The sequence below is a fragment of the Prunus avium genome, chromosome 2, assembly GCF_965620075.1.
Source record: "Prunus avium chromosome 2, drPruAviu1.hap1.1, whole genome shotgun sequence".
In the NCBI taxonomy this organism is placed as follows: Eukaryota; Viridiplantae; Streptophyta; class Magnoliopsida; order Rosales; family Rosaceae; genus Prunus; species Prunus avium.
In genome coordinates, this window is record NC_142285.1 from 5351792 (window position 1) to 5372953 (window position 21162).

A 21162-nucleotide genomic window follows, 5' to 3' on the forward strand; every position below is an offset into this window, starting at 1 on the left:
AACTTATACGGAACATTAAGACACTACCATAACCACTACAAAATAAAATTTAATAAATTCGTAGAAATAACACAAAAATCTGGTGATGTCAATACCATTCATTCATCCAAATCCTCTTTCAATCCATGTTCTTGTTTGTTTGGTTTCTTCCATAGTGAAATTGATTGGGTGCCAAACTGAGCAAAATTTATCAAAGTAAGGAAACTAAAACAAAATATATAGAACATACGACATAGTGTTGCTTCATTTACACTCCACCAAACCCAAATCAATTTTTGTTTCTTTCTTATTATCAAGCTCTTTCACAAAACCTCCATGTCGATCTAATAACGAATTTGCAGACCGCAAAATTATAAGTATAGCTGATTATCCAAATAAAATGAAATCATAGTTAGCCCAGATAACAAAACTATTGTTAATCACTAACAAAAAAAGCACCTCCAAACTCAAATCTTATCACAAAAGGCAAAATGAGAACAAAATCTACATCAAATAATACTTCAAAATCAACTTCTCAAACGAAAACATAACTAAAAAAATTGAAATAAGAGTCTAATCTAGAAAAAACATACCTCACCAGATGAAAAACAGAGCTTCGTGCGAGAAGAAGGAAGATGAGAGAGAGGGTGTTGTCGTCGATGGAGCAAATAAGGAAGAGGAGAGAGAGAGCGGGCGTCGTCATAGTTGATTGAGCGAAGAAGGAAGAGCAGAGAGAGAGGGCATCGTCGCGTCGTCGATGGAGCGAAGAAGGAAGATGAGAGAGAGGGCGTCGTCGTCAATGGAGTGAATAAGGAAGAGGAGTGAGAGAGGGGTTGAAATCTGGTTTTAAACAAAAGGGTAAAATTGTATTTTACCTATAATTTAGACAAGGCCACATTTGTTGGGCCTCCACTTTGGGCATATCGAAAATAAAATTTGATTCATAGGTACTAAAACCCAAACAAAAATACTCTATATCTCAAATCCTAATTAGTAAACATTGTTATGTCTAATACCTAATTTTTCTTTAATTTTTTTACTTTGCCATAGCAATTACCCATATAAAGAATTTAGCATTTTCACGTTTAATACTCGGCTTATACATGTACGTATGTATTTTTCAATAATACATTTGTTTTATGTAGATGTCTTATAGACTAGGTAAAATACATGATTTAAAAAAAAAAAAGCAAACATACAATACTTGTATTGTACACATATATGTATGTATTTTTATGTTTAATAAACATGTCTTTTACAAAATTTTCAAGAATACACACAAAATTCACATGTTATATACATAATTTTCACATACTATTGAATAAAAATAATATATTTTCAAGAAATAGTAGAGCCGCGCGGCTATACTCTTCCTCACTTTTTTTACTAAAGAGTATAGCCGCGCGGCTATACTCTCGGGTATGTTTCAAAATAGTATGGCTGCACGGCGATACTCAGTTTTTTTTTTTAACAAATAAATTGGATAGGCCTCCACTTAGTTTTCTAAAAAGATTGTAGCATTTAATTGCTAACTGAGACTACTACAACAAGCGATGAGGTTGATCGAATCATAAATAAGAATAATACAATTCCAAGAAGAAAGCAAAGAGCCTACATAAGATGCATCAGATCAACCGTGTAGCAAAATTTCATTAAAATTTCAGAATAAAGATAGGGAGTTTTACTAAAATACCCAAAATGAGGGCTGAAATTCTAAAAATACCCAACACCCAAAACACTTTATAAACATACCCAAAACTCATCATTACACACACTCAAAACCCATTTATAAACATACCCAAAACCCATCATTACACACATACCCAAAACCCATTTTGGGAATGTTTCTATGTTTAAATAGTGCTTGGGTTTTTTTCTAAATACATGTCTAGGATTGGGTATTTTTATAAATAATAAAGAAACTTCCACCTCCACTAGCAATTGAACAGGTGAGTAATATCCCTAGCACTGACCTAAGAAAAAGTACAAACACAGAACTAAAGGCTCTGCATACTTCCTTGATTCTATAAGAGTTGGGAATAATTCCCACATACTGTTGCGAAAGTTCTCTTGAATGCATAGGACCAAAACGCTCGAATCTGAGTCGATCTGAAGATGGTGGAGGTTTCTCTCAATATAGCCAGACGACAGCCAAGAAGGGCTGCTTCAGCCTCAACATTGGCGGCAGATGAGGCGATGGTAAGATACTAAGAAGGGAGAATCCTAGACTCCGATAACCTTTTTGTAAAAATGGGCTAGAATCATATATATTGAGTTTAGAAGCTGGATTTCAATTGAGGAACTAATCACTGTTTGTACCTCCTGATTGCCAGAATTTTAATGGTATCTTTTTCCCCAGTAACACAGTTAGATACAAAGCAAGATGAAACCAAGACAGGGCACACAGATACAAAGCAATATCTCACAGCAATCCAACAATCATAAGCGTTTCAAGTTGTATAACACAAAACATACAATAGTGCAGAGAACAATACATAAAGTAGAAAATTAATTAATCTGCAACACAAAATACATCCTCTTCTTATATTAGAAAACTAAGGCATCCAAATCCTCGATTTGGCTTCCTAAGGAAAACACTGGTTAGAGCAGAGTCAAACAAAAGAAGCCACCAAAAGATGGAGTGCCTGCGGTAAGAAACAAGATTGATCAACATATGAAAGAGATTATATAACTGTCACAAATAGATCAACCACTTTCAACACATGCTAGCTACTTGGGCTTTAACCATGTTGAATAACAACCGTGGTCAAGCAGCAACCCTTTATTGAATATTCATCATAAACCAACTGCCTAAAATTTCAAACAAAATAGAAACTCAAAGCTAAAGATTCAACCAGAGTAGTTTAAGGTAAATTACAAATGATAAACATAAATGATATATATAACTCACCTCCTTCTTGCCCACTTGAGCAACTTGTACCTCAATGTCAGTGACAGGTACGTTCAATTCGCATAAAATTGACAGGCCAAGAATTGCAGAGATCAGACTTACGTTGAGACTGTCGGTTATCATGAACATCGCCGGTCCTTTCAAAAATCCAAGAGCGTTATCATCTTTGTTACGGTGGGATTTGGGGTCTATGAATTCAACTGATTTCACTTGTTTATTAGAGTGGATAAGGCTGGTATCAACAGCCAGCCGATACGAGGCTTCCTCTATTCCCAAAGGATGGTTCTTTCTTATAGCCAAATCCAAGGAGAAGCTTGGGACTCACTAGCATTTTCTTATGGTTATTTGACTTCAAGAATTGCTCATCAAGATCCTGGACACTTTTGTACAACTGACCAATGCATCCTTTCATAGAGTTATCCTGCATCTGTTTCACAATAAACCCGAGTGGAAGAGTCAAGGAACTGAAGAGTAAATTAACAAACTCCTCCCCTGCTTCTGCATAACAAACCATCTTCCTAGATTTGCTAACTATGAGCTTAATAGAAATCTTTTCTTCTTCCTCATTCGTGGCGTCTCTTAACATTCGAGATTCAACATATATTTCTTGATCAACATTTTCATTGCTCAATTCTGGGAGGGGTTCATGCTGTTGAGAATTAAGCTACTTACTGAGCTTAATACAAACTGCAGATGACAATCCTGCAGATTGTTGCTCAGAAGAATGAAGAAATGAAGAACTGTTTTTTTAGGAAGCCGTTAGCTACTCTATTCTATTTTGGGATAATTCCTACAGCTGTTTTTTGTCTTTTTCTTAGCTGTACTGAGATAGCAGATTCTAGCCTAGGTGTAAGAATCGTAGCCTCCAATGACCATGGATGGCTGGAGATGAGTCCTTGTATCCTAAAATATAGGATCAGAGTATTTTGGCAGTATGTGTCATGCATATAGGCATGTTTTTCTGGCTCAGTTATAGACAGAAGAAATATACATTCTCATTCTCTATTCTTATTCTCTCTGCTTTTTCTCTCCTCTGCATACGTTGCTAACAAAAGGTTCTGTGTTTGTTCTGATAAATCAATCAAAACCAGAAAGTTTTATACCAAAAATCAACATGGTATCAGAGCTCCTGGTCTGATTTCAGAGAGGGGCGTGAGCTGTGAGAAAGAGGGCTTTCCTGAGAAATTCCCAAAAGGGACAAAGGTTGCTCTTTTAGTGTTTGGTTCACTGAGACTCACTCAAAATGGTGGGTTCAGGTTCTTCAAGTGGAGATTTAAGAACTCCACAGTTTGATGGTGCAAACTATGATTTTTGGTCAGTCAAAATGGAAACTATTCTCATAGCATATGTGTTGGAAATTTGACTCACATTAAGGTTGCAAGTGATGGAGGCAGCGACCGGTCGCAAGGTTTGGGCGACCGGTCGTTTTGAAGCAGGTTCAATGTCTGAATCGAAAATGACGAGCGACCGGTCGCCAGCTATTTGCGACCGGTCGCCCTAGCACAGATTCAATGTGTTTCGACTCTGCCCAAAAGCGACCGGTCGCCAGTTCCTGGCGACCGGTCGCCCAAATCGTGCTGTGACGTTTTCTTACGTGTTTTCAACTGTGTTTTCGAGGGCTATCGCTTTCCACAAGATTTCAGAGGCTTAGTGGGTCACTTCTGAGGTAAAAGAGGGTTGACTACCTGCTGGATAGTTGGGAGAGCACTCATTGCCAATTGTTTGTCTTGCTTTGAAAGATTCACTCTCAATTTTCTGGTGTAGTGGAAGGTGGCTGAAGTGGGAGTTGTTTACTTGCATGATCTGATCTTTAGTCTAAGTGGGAGACTAAAGGAAGGAACGTGGATGACAAGATGGTGCCTTATCTTGTGTCCATTGGCTTGTGTAGGTAATGGGATGAAGTAAGATAACACAAGGGAGAAAACAAGTTGAATAAGAGGAAGTGGCTGAAGCAGAAACAAAGTGTGGTTAATCTCAAGGTGGTCAAGTAGCTGGGTGCTATTGTGTTCAAAGGAGGTTAACTCACCAAGGGAGAACGTGAGGGAGAGCAATCAGTTCAAGTTAGGAGCTGAGTTGGGGTCTTGAGAGTCTAGACACCAAAAGGGGGAAACACCAAGGGTTGTGAGAGTGTTCACAAGTGCATCAAAGTGTTGAGCAAGGGGTGTGAGAGAAACGAGAGCTTGGAGAGAGAATAGAGTTCTAAGGGGGTTTTTCTGTGTAAAACCAAAGTTGTAACTTATTCTTTCATGAAGTGAATTTCTCAAGGGGATCACCAAGAGGATGTAGGCAATTGCTGAACCTCTATAAATTCTTGTGTCACTTTATGCTTGGTTGTTGTCTCAAGAGTGTGTGTGTGATTCATCCATCATTGTGTGTGTCACAAAGTCCATCAACAACAAGATCATTAGGGGAGTGAGTGAAAGTGTTTAGTCATTAATTCTCAACAAGTGGTATCAGAGCTGTGTTGGAGCAGCAATTGCTAGTGTGTTGAAGATGGCAAGTGACAAGGAAGCTGAAGGTGGAAGTAGCTCTATGCATCAGAGGCTACCACAATCTGTCAGCATGAAGGTGGAGTTGAAGCCTTTCACAGGGAAGGAGAACTTCACACTTTGGCAAAGGAGGATGAAGTCAGCCCTTACACAACAAAATCTCAGTGTTGTCTTGGAAGGCAAAGAGAAGAAGCCGGTTACCATGACAGATGCGGAGTGGGGTGTGCTAGATGAGTTGGCTAGAGGAGCCATCGAGAACTTCATCTCCGATGAGGTGCTCATCAACGTGATGAAGGACACAGCGCAGCAAACATGGGAGAAGCTCGAAGAGATGTTTGCAGGGAAGTCGCTGACCAACAAGCTCTTCCTCAAGGAGGAACTCCTAAATCTTCGGATGGCGGAGGAAGGAAATCTAATGGAGCATTTGAGCAGCTTCAATAGATGTGTTGCTGACTTGCAAAGAATGGATGTGTTGTATAATACGGAGGATAAGGCACTCATGTTACTAACATCCTTGCCTCCGTCTTATAAGCATTTCCGAACTACACTTATGTTCGGGAAGAGTACTTTGAATTTTGAGGAGGTGGTGCAAGATGTGATGTCGCATCACAGGATGTCTCAACGTTCGGAGGAGAACTCTCAAGATGCTGGTTTGTTCGCAAGGAGTCGTTCAAGCAAGCAAGAAGGCAAGGGCAGCAAAAGGAATACTAAGTCCAAGGACAATGAAGGGTGCTTCGAGTGTGGATCTATGGATCATTGGAGACGAGATTGTCCGGTATGGAAGGAGAAGCTGAACAAGATGAAGAAAGCTGGAAGTTCAGCCCACGTGTGTGATGAGGACACATGTGATGAACTCTTGACGGTTACGGATGAAAGTAACGGGGAAGTCATGGCAAGTTCTTCGTGTAAGAATTCTTCTTCAAGTTGGATTTTAGATTCCGGGTGCTCATATCATGTGTGTGCAAATAAGTTGATGTTTGACACATATGAGGATAAGGATGCATGCAAGATTATGTTGGGAGACAAAACTACATGTGAAGTTTTGGGCATAGGGACTGTGAAGATCAAGTTGCAAGGTGGTGAAGTTTGGACTCTTAGTGAGGTAAGGTTTGTACCTGCACTAAGAACGAATCTAGTCTCTCTTGGTTCTTTGGATAGAGAAGGTTGTTCTTACAAGGCCAAAGGAGGGAAGCTCATGGTCACACAAGGTTCTGTGGTGGTTATGAGAGGGGAGATTCAACCAAACAACACATACAAGCTTTTGAGTGGTGCAGAGATTTGTACCAAGGAAAAGCAAGCAACAAGTCTTAATGTCAAGGAGCCGGTCCAACATAATGTAGCTGCAAGTGTGCTCAAGAGAAGTTGGGCAAGGAAGGTTAGTCAAGGTTGTATGACTAACGGTTCATCATCAAAGGTGCTTGATTTCAAAGCTGCAGAAAGTGAAGTCAAGATAAGAAATGATGGGGAGGATGTTGTTGAAGAGAAGCTTCTTGCCAAGGTGGTCATGGAAGGGACTCCATTTGAGGTGGAGCTTGACACAAGGGCTGAAGAAGGAGGGCAACAACAACAAACTCACAAAGGGGTTCTACTTGAGGTGGAGTCATCATCAATTGCAAGGTCCGGGCCCAAGGAATCCATCAAACCTTCCCTAGGTTTTGGATGGATGGACCAAGAAGATCCAACCACATTTCGGAGTGCTATAGGGAGCATGAAGCGGGAAAGTTGGAGAAGTGCATTGATGAAAAGAAATGTGTTCTTAAATCCAAGAGCAAGAGGTGCTAAATGGGGATTTAGTGAACAAAGGTTTGGTATGTGGTTTGCATATCAAGGGAAGTCCAAGATTCAAGGTACCAAGGAGGCAAGGAGCAATGAATTTGGCAAGGGGGAACTCTTTTCTGCACAAGAGGTCCATGTTACTCAAGTTTAGGCTTGGGTGGAGCACCTTCCACCAAAGGTGCATTGAGGCAAGAGGTGTATTGCCATGGTGGAGCTCTTGGAAATTACTAGAACGGTTTCTAAGAGGTTGAAGAGGTTCTAGAAGTCAACAATGGTTCACGGGGTGATTAATGGTTCGCCAAGGTGGAGATTGTTGGAAATTTGACTCACATTAAGGTTGCAAGTGATGGAGGCAGCGACCGGTCGCAAGGTTTGGGCGACCGGTCGTTTTGAAGCAGGTTCAATGTCTGAATCGAAAATGACGAGCGACCGGTCGCCAGCTATTTGCGACCGGTCGCCCTAGCACAGATTCAATGTGTTTCGACTCTGCCCAAAAGCGACCGGTCGCCAGTTCCTGGCGACCGGTCGCCCAAATCGTGCTGTGACGTTTTCTTACGTGTTTTCAACTGTGTTTTCGAGGGCTATCGCTTTCCACAAGATTTCAGAGGCTTAGTGGGTCACTTCTGAGGTAAAAGAGGGTTGACTACCTGCTGGATAGTTGGGAGAGCACTCATTGCCAATTGTTTGTCTTGCTTTGAAAGATTCACTCTCAATTTTCTGGTGTAGTGGAAGGTGGCTGAAGTGGGAGTTGTTTACTTGCATGATCTGATCTTTAGTCTAAGTGGGAGACTAAAGGAAGGAACGTGGATGACAAGATGGTGCCTTATCTTGTGTCCATTGGCTTGTGTAGGTAATGGGATGAAGTAAGATAACACAAGGGAGAAAACAAGTTGAATAAGAGGAAGTGGCTGAAGCAGAAACAAAGTGTGGTTAATCTCAAGGTGGTCAAGTAGCTGGGTGCTATTGTGTTCAAAGGAGGTTAACTCACCAAGGGAGAACGTGAGGGAGAGCAATCAGTTCAAGTTAGGAGCTGAGTTGGGGTCTTGAGAGTCTAGACACCAAAAGGGGGAAACACCAAGGGTTGTGAGAGTGTTCACAAGTGCATCAAAGTGTTGAGCAAGGGGTGTGAGAGAAACGAGAGCTTGGAGAGAGAATAGAGTTCTAAGGGGGTTTTTCTGTGTAAAACCAAAGTTGTAACTTATTCTTTCATGAAGTGAATTTCTCAAGGGGATCACCAAGAGGATGTAGGCAATTGCTGAACCTCTATAAATTCTTGTGTCACTTTATGCTTGGTTGTTGTCTCAAGAGTGTGTGTGTGATTCATCCATCATTGTGTGTGTCACAAAGTCCATCAACAACAAGATCATTAGGGGAGTGAGTGAAAGTGTTTGTCCATTTTTCACAACAATATGATCTATGGGATGTAGTGGAGGTTGGAGTACTTCCACAACCGATTCTTGAGGAAGAAGAAGGCTCTGGAGATGAAGAGAGTGAAGCTGAGCAAATTCCAGTGGAAGCACCTACCATTTCCAAAGAAGATAAGATCAAAAATGCCAAGGCATTGAGCCTTATTCAAGGAGCACTAACAAATGAGCTCTTTCCTCGCATCAGAAATGAGAAGACTGCAAAAGGAGCTTGGGATGTCTTGAGGAGAGAGTTCAGAGGAGATAAAAAGGTAAGAGCTGTAAAACTTCAAGCTGTTAGAGCAGATTTTGAGTATATGAGAATGACTGATGGTGAAAGCTTAGATAGCTATTTGGCTAGATTTTTTGGAACTGTGAATAATCTGAAATCTCTTGGTGAAGATGTGTCTGAAACAAGAATTGTGCAAAAGCTTTTGATGAGTCTAAGTAGAAAATATAAGTCCATTGTGTCTATTATTGAAGAAACTCGAGACCTTGATGTTCTTAGAGTTGAAGAGGTCATTGCCTCTGTCAAAGTCTATGATAAAAGGGAGGACTTGCATGATGAAAGAGATAAAGTGGCTGGAACTGAGAGAGCTTTCAGTAGCCTCAAGGTTGGAAATAACCAAGTTCATAGCACTCATAAGGGCTCACAGAGTAGACCAAATCAAAAGTGGCAGGGACAAGACAAAAAGGGATCAAATTGGTCTCAAAATAACAATGGCTCAAGCTGGAATAATAATGCTGGAGGAAATTGGAACAATAGTTTCAATTCTCAGAACAAGCAAGGTAGTAGCAGTCAAGGAAGTGTGAAACCACAGTGCCAAGTCTGTCAGAAGTATCATTTTGGTGTGTGCAGGTACAAAGGCAAACCTAGATGTGGAAAATGCAATAGGTTTGGTCATGCTGCAAAGGACTGTGAAGGTCATAGTCACAAACAAGTAGCCAACTATGCAAAGGAAGAAGAAGTAACCACAGGAACTATGTTCTATGCTTGTCACTCTGCAAGTTTGCAAGATAAAAGTGTATGGTTTGTGGACAGCGCCTGCAGCAACCACATGACCTCTCAAGAGTCTGTGTTAATAAACATTGATAGGACTGTGACTTGCAAAGTTAAAATGGGCACTGGAGATCTTGTACAAGCAACTGGAAAAGGAACTCTAGTGGTCGAAACTCAGCATGGGAAAAGGTATATACATGAAGTGTTGCTTGTTCCGGGCTTGGATGAGAATCTATTGAGTGTAGGCCAAATGATGGAGCATGGTTACTATGTCTTATTTGGGGGTAACATGGCAGTTATTTTTTATGATGGCAGCCTCAACAATGTTGTAGCAAAAGTGGTCATGGGAGGAAATAGATGTTTCCCTCTCTCACTAGAATCTATGACACCTGCAGCAAGAAAAGCATCAGTGATTGAAGACTCTTGGATCTGGCATAGAAGACTTGGACATTTGAATTTTGTTAGCATGAAAAAGATGCAGCAGATGGAAATGGTGACTGGACTACCTGTGTTAACCGAAATGAAGGATGTGTGTGAAGGTTGTGTTTTAGGAAAACATCACAGAGAGAAGTTTGACAAAGAGGGAGCATGGAGAGCAAGCTGTCCACTGGAATTAGTGCACACAGACTTGTGTGGACCAATGCAAAATGAGTCAATTGGTGGAAATAGGTACTTCATCACATTCATTGATGATTTTTCAAGAATGTGCTGGGTATACTTTCTCAGAAATAAATCTGATACCTTTAATGTGTTCAAGAAATTCAAAGCTTTCGTTGAATTGCAAAGTGGATTTAGTTTGAAAAAGCTAAGGAGTGATAGAGGTGGTGAATATACCTCAAATGAGTTCCAAGAATTCTGTGCAAGCATGGGAATGGAGAGACAACTAACCATTGCCTACTCTCCTCAGCAAAATGGAGTTGCTGAGAGGAGAAATAGAACAATATGTGAAATGGCAAGGTCCATGATGGCAGAGAAAGGAATCCCAGTGATTTTTTGGGCAGAAGCTGTAAGTACAGCGGTGTATCTCCAAAATAGATGTTTTACAACATCTGTGTCAAGCAAAACACCATTTGAAGCTTTCACAGGTAGAAAACCAGGAATCAAGCATCTGAAAGTTTTCGGTTGCATCTGTTACACTCATGTTCCATCACCCTTGTGGCAGAAATTTGATGGCAAGGCTAGAAAGGGAGTTTTTATGGGATATGGAAGCTGTGAAAAGGGTTACAGGGTGTATGATCTGCAATCTAAGAAGATTGTACTCTCAAGGAGTGTAATTTTCAATGAGGACAAGGTATGGAATTGGAAGAGTGATCAAGAGGAATTTGTTCCAATACCATTCAACCTCGGAGGAAATGAAACAGAAGCTGAATTTGGTGAAGAACAAACTGAAGCAAACCAATTTGATAATGGTGGCAGCTCTCACTCAAACACTATTGTTGATGTTTCAGATGAGAATAACAGTGGAAATAACAGTCAAGCTTCTACACCTAGCTCTACTCCAGTGAAGTTGAGAACTTTGGAAGATATATATGCAAGATGCCACATGTGCATCATAGAACCAGAAAATTATCAAGAAGCAGCAAGTGATATAGCTTGGCAAGAAGCTATGAATGCAGAGTTGGAGATGATTGAAAAGAACAATACTTGGGAACTTGTTGAGAGGCCAGCTAATAAACCTGTTATAGGTGTGAAGTGGGTGTTTAAGACTAAGCTTAACTTGGATGGAACTGTTCAGAAACACAAAGCTAGGCTTGTAGCAAAAGGGTATGCACAGAAACCCGGAATTGACTACAATGAAACCTTTGCACCAGTGGCAAGGTTAGATACAATTCGAACTCTTATTGCACTTGCAGCTCAAAAGGGTTGGAAACTGTTTCAGTTGGATGTTAAGTCAGCATTTCTAAATGGGGTGCTTGATGAAGAAGTATATGTTGAACAGCCCGAAGGTTTCGAAGTTAAGAATGCTGGTCACAAGGTCTACAAGTTAAGAAAAGCCTTATATGGACTTAAACAGGCGCCTAGGGCCTGGTACAGTGAGATTGATGCATATCTCTCCATGTGCAAATTCAAGAGAAGCTCAAGTGAAGCCACTCTGTACACAAGGTCCGATAGTGAAGGAGACTTGATCATTGTCTCAATCTATGTTGATGACATTGTCTATACTGGTAGCAGTGAGAGGATGCTTACTGAGTTCAAAAAAGAAATGATGCAAAGATATGAGATGTCGGATCTTGGACTTCTCCATCATTTTTTGGGGATGGGAATACTGCAAACTGATCAAGGAGTATTTATTCATCAAAGCAAGTATGCCAAATCCTTGCTTATGAAGTTCGGGCTTGAAGACTGCAAACCAGTCTCAATTCCTTTGCCTACTGGTGAGAAACTAAAAAAGGTGGATGGGAGTGAGTTAGCTGATGAAGGGCTCTACAGAAAAATAGTAGGAAGCCTACTATCTTTAACTGCAACTAGACCTGACCTAATGTATGCAGCTAGCCTGCTATCAAGGTTCATGAATGGTCCTACAAAAAAGCACATGGGTGTTGCAAGAAGGGTTCTAAGATATGTGCAAGGGACTCTTAGCTATGGCATTGAATATGTGAGAAATCAGTCAGCAACTCTTGTTGGATTCTGTGATGCAGATTGGGCAGGCAGTGAGGATGATAGTAGAAGCACTTCTGGCTATGCATTTAGCTTTGGAAGTGGAGCATTCTCTTGGGCCTCTGTGAAACAAAACACAGTGGCACTATCAACAGCAGAAGCTGAGTATGTCTCAGCATCTGAAGCAACAGCACAGACCATTTGGCTAAGATTTGTTCTTGATGATTTTGGTGAAATGCAATCTGAGGCAACACCTTTGTTCTGTGACAATATGTCAGCAATTTCAATGGCCAAGAACCCAGTTTTTCATCAAAGAACTAGGCACATAAACAGAAGATACCATTTCATAAGAGAAGCTTTGCAAGAAGGTGTGATCAATATGCAATTCTGCAGAAGTGAAGAACAGCTCGCAGATATTTTTACCAAAGCACTGCCCAAAGACAGATTCAAGTATCTAAGGTCGAAACTTGGAGTTAAGCCAGTAAGCAGCTTAGAAGAGGCTGTTGAGAATTAAGCTACTTACTGAGCTTAATACAAACTGCAGATGACAATCCTGCAGATTGTTGCTCAGAAGAATGAAGAAATGAAGAACTGTTTTTTTAGGAAGCCGTTAGCTACTCTATTCTATTTTGGGATAATTCCTACAGCTGTTTTTTGTCTTTTTCTTAGCTGTACTGAGATAGCAGATTCTAGCCTAGGTGTAAGAATCGTAGCCTCCAATGACCATGGATGGCTGGAGATGAGTCCTTGTATCCTAAAATATAGGATCAGAGTATTTTGGCAGTATGTGTCATGCATATAGGCATGTTTTTCTGGCTCAGTTATAGACAGAAGAAATATACATTCTCATTCTCTATTCTTATTCTCTCTGCTTTTTCTCTCCTCTGCATACGTTGCTAACAAAAGGTTCTGTGTTTGTTCTGATAAATCAATCAAAACCAGAAAGTTTTATACCAAAAATCAACACATGCTTCAGCAGAGTTTCAGTCGAAGGCATCTTTGATACTAATGAGCACGTAAGCAACTTCAAAACCTGAAGAAAGTGAAAAGATCATCAGAAACTAGCATTTCATTTCTTACTAGAAAATTAACTTTGTTGGTATAACAGATCATTTACCTCATCAACTCCTACATTGACTGTCAACTCCTCAATACTATTCCATCCCGTGAATCCGAGGTTCTTAACTAAAGAAGAGCTTGTAGAAGTAAATGGGAGCCTCACTTGTAAATCATCACTAATTATAAATCTGGCTGCACCTTTTACAAAGACCTCACCATATTCAGCACCAGACACTGGAAGGGTGGTCTCCGTATCCATTAGACGCTTACAACGTTGACAAGGAACCGTTTGGTAATAACTAAAAACAAGACTGCTCCGAAAATTTCTGCAATGTGGATTAGAACACGTAAAGTACCGCGTGGGTTCGCAATCTTCAAATTTCAGTTTGAGGTTGTCCAAGAGATATTCTGTCCAATTGCGGGGACGTAACAGCATGGCTCTACATTCTTCAGTTCGCAAAAGCTGTGAGTCAAAACTCTCCATACTTCCATATATGTTGTCCATGCAACCAATTCCCAAGGGTTGTGAACGATGGGAGTTAGGCGGCGCCTGGGCGCCCGCCTAGGCGGCCTAGGCGGGTCTAGGCGGGTCTAGGCGGGTCTGGGTGGGCGTTTTGCCGTTGAGGAGCGGACGAGGGTCGGTTGAAGCGCACAGGAGCCGCTGCTTGTTAGGAAGAAAGACGGAGAGACAGAGAGATGAAATCGAAACAGAGAGAGGAAGGAGAAGGCGACGCTTGGGAAGAAGAGATACCTGACCTAATTTTTAATATAACTAACGGGTTGGGTTTTGTAAAATGGCCCTAAACATTGTATTAAAATGGGCCTATTTTTATTTTATTTTTTGCAGTTTTTTAAAATATCAAGGTTACTAAAAATACAAAAATAAACGTCAGATAATATCAAGGTTGGAAAATATTAAAGTTTTCTTTTATATATCTTATTATTTTGCATGATTTTGGTATAAATTTATAATTTATAATACAAAATAATTATTAAAAAAAAGGGTGCTTAGGCCCCGATTACTCCTCTAGGCTCTAGGCCCATGCCTGCCGCCCACCTACTGCCTACGGATTTTTCGAACTTATATTAAAAACAGAAAAGCATATATATGAAAATGGTGTATCATAAAATACAAATGGGACATATAAAAATAAAATATTTTATTTTTATGAAATATTTTCATATGTCTTATGTGTATTGGATTGTACACCACACAATAGGGGCAGAGCTATAGCAAGGCCAGTCGTGGCCCTAGGCCCCCATCTTTTAATACTATGTCATAGAAGTACATTGTCAATACTACATCATATAAATCAACTCAGTTGCAGGGTATGAACAGTATAAGAGTTGTTCATACCACTTACTGTAAGTTAACAACTGTTCATACCATTTACAGATAACAAATTGTATACTACAAATCAACTTACTAGCTAGTTGCAATTTACAAGAGTCATATATTAGACCCACAACCACCCAAAAAGTCAAAACCAGGATAAATCTAAGGACTCAGTAGAATTTCCCTGTGGTAATTTGACTTCAAGTGCTGCTCATCAAGATCTTTGACACATTTGTGCAACTGATCAATGCACCCTTTGAAAGAGGCATCCCTCATATACTTTACTATGAAACCAAGTGGAACAGTCAAAAAACTGAGGAGCAAATTAGCAAAATCCTCCCCTGCTTCGGGATAACAAACAATATCCTTTGAGACGCTAACTGTCAGCTTAACAACAATCCTTTCTTCTTCCTCCTCATTCATTATGTCTCCAAGTAGTAGAGATTCAATACTTGTCAATATTAGTTGATCAAGGCTCAAATTCGGATTTGGAATTGGTACAGGATCAAGTTTCAGCAAAATTTCAGACAGAGGTTTCTTTGATACTAATGAGCGCAGAAGCAAGTTCAAAACCTGGAAAAATAGACCATGAGGTCAAAAACCACAAACACTACAATTGTATTAAAAGAAAAATAAAACAATTGGCAAACAGCATTCAATTACCTCATGAGCTCCTATATTCAAAGTCCTTTGTTCAGTAGTGCTATTCTCATTCATGGCTCCAAGCTTTGTAAACACGGGATTGCTTGCCACCGATAACGGGGACATCACACGTAAATCAACACTCACTATGAACCTAGCTGATTCTTTTACAAAGATGCCCCCATCTTGCTCAACAGAGGATGAAACTGAAAGTGGGCACTTCACATTCATGCATCTTCCACATTGACACAGAACACCTTTGCAACTTATTTTTGAAGTTGCATTGCAAACTATCACACAGAAAGTACCTTGTCGGCTCATCATTGTCAATTTTCAGTTTGAGGTTTTCAGAATGAGATTCAGCCCCATTGTGGGGACATAGCAACATCTCTTTACATGCTTCAGTCTGGAAAAGTCCCCAAACACTGGCAGACAAATTATTCATGCAACGTGATACTAAATGTTTAGTGTCACGCTTGACAATTGCTCCCATTAGTATTGTCAAGAAACTCAAGAGAACATCAATAAAATCTTTATCAGACTCTACGAAGATAATTTTGTTGCTCCTCTTGTCCACCACGGCCTGCAAGCTTATAATATTCTTCACAGTTTTATCAGCCATTGATAATGTAAGAAAGTAAAAAGCAGTAAGTTGTTTTCCCGCTTAAACATGAAAGGAGTTCAAAATATAATTCAAGTAAGGCAAAAGAGAGACAAAATTTTGCAGAAATAATAGCTTGAAAAACAGGTCAGAGCTTGAGCAGATAACAAGTATATAATTCAAATCGAAAACCAGCGACCAACATTTCTATCAACATGGCTAGTCTGATCCTGAGTTACGTAGTCCATGAGGAGATTTTGATTGAATAATGTTTTGAGAAAGCTTCATGAAATTCACCAGTCTTTCTCACTAAATTTGCAGGTCGGCTTTTCCATTTCTGTTTTATATTGATCTATCTTCTGATTAAAGTGAAATTAATATAACAAGTGGGAAAAGAAAATTAGGCATTGATCAACAGGTTCTTCTGTGCAGGAAAGGAAAAGAGCTCTTTCAGTATGCAAGAAATTAATGGACAATTATAATGGAAAATGCCAAACAGCTCAACATCATAAGTACATTTAGAAAAGAAAAAAAGACATGGAATTCAAAGTTCAAACCTTTTTGGGTAAAATTGTCGAAGAAAAGGATGAAGAAAACACAAAGACTTAAAGAAAGGGCCTGCAGAAAGTAATATATGTAGAAAAAGATCATGAGTCTGGAAAGATATCAGAGGGAGGATCACTTGAGATGAGGTGCATGTTATGACCCTCCATCCATCCTTAACTTTTGAAAAGGGAAGCATTCATTACAGGAGAAGCATCATCATCTCTACACAGAGTTTATTGTGCTTGCACTGGCTGCCTAATGAAGACATCAGATAGAGCAGAGTCGCCAAGAAAAGAAACCACCAAAAGACACAAAGCCTGAAACAATTGAAGGTATAGCCGCGCGGCTATACTTGTTTTGACAAGTGAGAGCCTAAGTCCTAGGCGGGTCTCTTTTTTTCCTTATAAATCATATTGCCGCGCGGCTTCACTACAAAGTTTTTTTTACAAACATAGTATAGATGCACCGCTATACCTGTTTTGACACGTGGTCGCCCAAGCGCTAGGCAGGTCTTTCTTTTTTCTATAAGTCTTTCTTTTTTCTATAAATCGTATAGGCACGGTCTCGGATTTTTTCAAAATAGTGTAGCCGCTCGGCTTTACTACAGTATTTTTTTTTTAATTAGAAACACTACTACAATTTTCCCTTGTCCTGGCAACCCTCTATGGTTAGTAGAAACTCTATTACTAGCGGAATTTCGTCACTATTGGCTTCCTGACGAGTGCAGTGGCGAAAATGAGGGTTGTCAATAAAACTCTTGTCAGTACTACTATTACTGACCAACTTTTGCAACTTATTCGTCAATAAAGGTCTCTCTTTTTTTTTTTTTTTTTGATAATAGCAAGTGAGCAACCACTCCGAGTCGTAGACTTGAACGGATTTGACTCTCCCCATGGGGTGTTTTTCACAAGGTGGGATTCGAACGCTGGACCTCACTGAGGTCAGCTAATATTCGCCCACTTGCAGGCCTAGCCAGGATATCCACTAGACCAAACCCCTTGGGTATAAAGGTCTCTCTTTGACACAAGTCATAAAAAGGACTCCAAATTATTACTGACAAAACAAGTTGCCAGTATTAAACAAGCTTTTGTCAAGATTATTGTCAATTTATTTGTGAGCTAATGCGCCATTAAATATGTTTTTCTTTCAAATGCCTTTTGTTTTGTAATATTATCTATACATTTTTCTTTCTATAAAAATGTAATTGATATACTAAAATTGTAATAATAATTAATATAAATAGTCAAAGATTGAACCATACAACAACGATCCTTATAAATAGGATATAAAGTCGATTACAATATTCAAACATTACAAAGGTCTGCCTACATCAGTAGAGTTCAAAAACTTCAATTGCCTAACCTATACAAAACTATGAAATATTCTACCAGTACTACAAAAGACCCATTGCCTTTGTCTGAATCCAAGGCACCTGATGGGGTTTCACCCCAAGTCCACCACGAACTCTATTATTTGTAGGGGTGAGCATTATAACCGAAAACCCGACCGAATCGCCCGAACCGGACCGCTTTAGGTGGTTTGGTTCGATTTTTATACTAAAAAATCAAAGAATTGGTACAAAAACCGCCCGAACCGGCTCTGAACCGGGTTGGACCGGTTTTTTTTCACTCCAAATCGCTGAAAACCGGACCAAACCGAGTATTTTAATTATATTATTAATTAAACAAAATAATGCACATGTCAGCGGATGATTAGTGGATTCATTGGCGTATCGTACTCCTTCCTACACCAGATTATGCGAAACCCTAACATCTGAAGGGCTTCGAAATGTTTTCATTCTCATTGCGCCTCTTTCTTCTTCCTCTGTCACCCGACTCTCTCGTCTCTGCCTCTCTGTCTCAATCACTCTCGCCTGACTCAGGCGGCCTGAGTCGCCTCTGCCTTTTTTTTTTTCCAAATTTTCTCAGCCGATCTCTCAGTTTCTCTCTCACCCGCTCTCTCTCATCACTCGACTCTCTCAGTGACTCGAGTTCCTCTTCTTCTTTTTTTCCAGATTTTCTCACCCGATCTCTCAGTCACACTCTCTCTCTCACCTGCTCTCTCTCAGTCACTCTCTCTCTCTCTCTCTCTCTCTCACACTTGCTCTGACTCTCGTCTCCCTTAGCCAATTTCTACATGGTTCTCTCTCAGCCACTCCTGCTCTCTGTCAGCCACTCTCTCTCAGTCTCTCTCTCTCAGTCTCTCTCGCTCTCTCTCAGTCATTCTCAGTCTCCCTCTCTCGAGTTTTGTAGGTTTGAGGTATGAATATGTGTAAACCCTAATTAAAATTTTTTAGGGATTTGACAATTTTTGTTAATTCTATTTATCTGATCTGACTCTGTTATGATTTGTTGTGGACAGAATTGATTTTGGGATCATAGGAAACGATTGACTTGCTCTAGGTAATTTCTGGTAATTTATGTTGTTGTTGCTGTTTGATTTATCATTTATTTCTGGTGTTGTAATTTTAAAGTATACTGTCATTTATTTCTTGAATTTCTTTGAACAATGCTGTTTGATTTATTTGTGTTTTTCAGTAGTTTTATTTGTTATTTTTTGTGGTAGTTTTATTTGTTATTTATGATTTCATTTCGGATTTTGAAAATTTGCATCATTCAATAATGTGATTTGGCAGATATTGAGTAATAATTTATGTTCTATGATTATTGTAATGTCACACTAAATTTGGTAGCAATTCACATAGGCTAAAGGCATAAATAAGAGGTTAGAACTTAGAAAAGTGGAATTATTAAATGATGTGATATTTGTATTTTGGTTGCTGCTTTGGCAGATATGCAATATTTGTATTTTGGTTGCTGCTTTGGCAGATATGCAATATTGATTACATGCTTATTGTTTTTGGTTATTGAAGCACCAAATATTTGTATTTTTGTAGGGTATTATTAATTTAATGGAAGCAGAATCTGAAACCCCTGTTTCAACTAACCTACCACCACCAATAGCCCTTCCACAATCAGCCCCTTCACAATCAGCCCCTCCAAAATCAGCCCCCAGCACTTTAGGAAAAAGAAAGCCTTGTAAGAATGCTTCGGGGGTTTGGGATCATTTCACAAAGATAAAGTGTGAGGATGAAACTAGTGAGTCTAGATGCATATGCAAGTACTGTAAAAAGGACTATGCATGTGATGGTAAAAGGAATGGTACATCCACTTTGTGGCACCATTTGAGAAGTCAATGTAAGAATTCTCCATTGAGACATGAGAAAAGACAAAAAGTCCTTTCATTTGAGGGCCAAGCGAAAGGGGGTAACCTAGTAGCACATGCATTTAGTAAAGAGAGATGTAGAATTGCATGTGTCAAGATGATTATTCGGGATGAGCTTCCGTTTAGTCATGTGGAGGGTATTGGGTTTCGTGAATTTTTGAAGGAGGCACAACCTAGATTTGATTTGCCATCTCGTACAACAATTGCTAGAGATGTGTGGGATCTCTATCAAGAGGGGAAAGCTAAAATCAAGAGTGTCTTAACACATAATGCACAAAGAGTCTCTCTTACCACCGACACTTGGACGTCCATTCAAAATATCAATTACATGGTTCTCACGGCCCACTTCATTGATGATGATTGGATCTTACATAAAAGAATCCTTAATTTTTGTGTCATTCCTAATCATAAGGGGGATACAATTGGTAGGCTTGTGGAGGCATGTTTGAATGGATGGGGGATAGACAAAGTTTTCACCATATCGGTTGATAATGCTTCCTCCAATGATGGATGTATTAGCTACATGAAGAAGAGGTTAGAAAAGTGGAATTCACTCATAGGTGATGGTAGTTTGTTGCATGTAAGGTGTTGTGCACATATTACAAACTTGATTGTAACCGATGGAATGAAAGAAATTCATCAATCTATTGAGAGTATTCGCAATTGTGCTAAGTACATTAGGGGGTCATCTCAACGGTTAGAGAAGTTTAGGGCTTGTTTGGAGATGGAGAAGGTTGATACTAGAACCATGGTTCCTTTAGATGTGTGCACAAGATGGAATTCAACTTACATGATGTTGGAGAGTGCTTTGAAGCTCCAAAAAGGTTTTGAGAGGATGGAGGAGGATGACCCAAACTTTTTGGGGTACTTTGAGGAGTATGAAGCTCATGGTAAGGAAAAGAAGAAAAGAGTTGGGCCTCCAACTTCATTGGATTGGGATAATACAAAGGTATTTGTCAAATTTTTGAAGAAGTTTTATGATGCTACTCTGAGGTTTAGTGCATCAAAAACCGTGTCTTCTAATGCCCCACTCCATGAGATATGTTCTTTTTTGGAGGAGATAGACACAATGATGAATGTTGATGATATTGTTATGTGCAAAATAGCAACAATGATGAAGAGAAAGTTTGATAAATATTGGGGAAATGTGAATAACATCAACAAGTTATTCTTTGTTGCGGTTATTCTAGATCCTCGATACAAGATGGAATATGTGGAATTTTGCTTGGGTGACTTGGTGTCCGATGAAAATGGGGTTAATGACATGTCATTGGAGATCAAGACACTTTTACACACTTTGTATGATTACTATAGAAAACAAAATCCAGCTGCTGCCCAAGTTTTTCATGCTAATGAGAGTGAAGGATCATTGCATGTGAACAATGATGTTACTAAATCATCAAGGTTACAAAAGTTCTCGAAGTCAAGGAGAGATAAGGATGTTGTTGAGATAAGAAATGAGATTGATAAATACCTATTGGAACCTCCCGTGAATCTTACCAATGATGAGTTCAAATTGCTTGATTGGTGGAAGGAGAATGCTACAAAATTTCCAATACTTTCCAATGTTGCTAAAGATGTATTTGCTGTCCAAGCA

General features: G+C 39.6%; 2 pseudogenes across 1 annotated transcript; both read right to left on the reverse strand.

Moving 5' to 3' along the window:
• Positions 1–2471: 2471 nt before the first annotated feature.
• On the reverse strand, positions 2472–13666 carry LOC148296326 (uncharacterized; annotated as a pseudogene). The gene is made up of 4 exons (XR_015834069.1): positions 13274–13666; positions 13124–13189; positions 2891–3539; positions 2472–2624 (listed from the first exon to the last, which is right to left on the reverse strand). The product of XR_015834069.1 is annotated as an uncharacterized LOC148296326 (transcript).
• A 999-nt stretch (positions 13667–14665) lies between these two features.
• On the reverse strand, positions 14666–15815 carry LOC110772613 (uncharacterized; annotated as a pseudogene).
• Positions 15816–21162: the final 5347 nt, after the last annotated feature.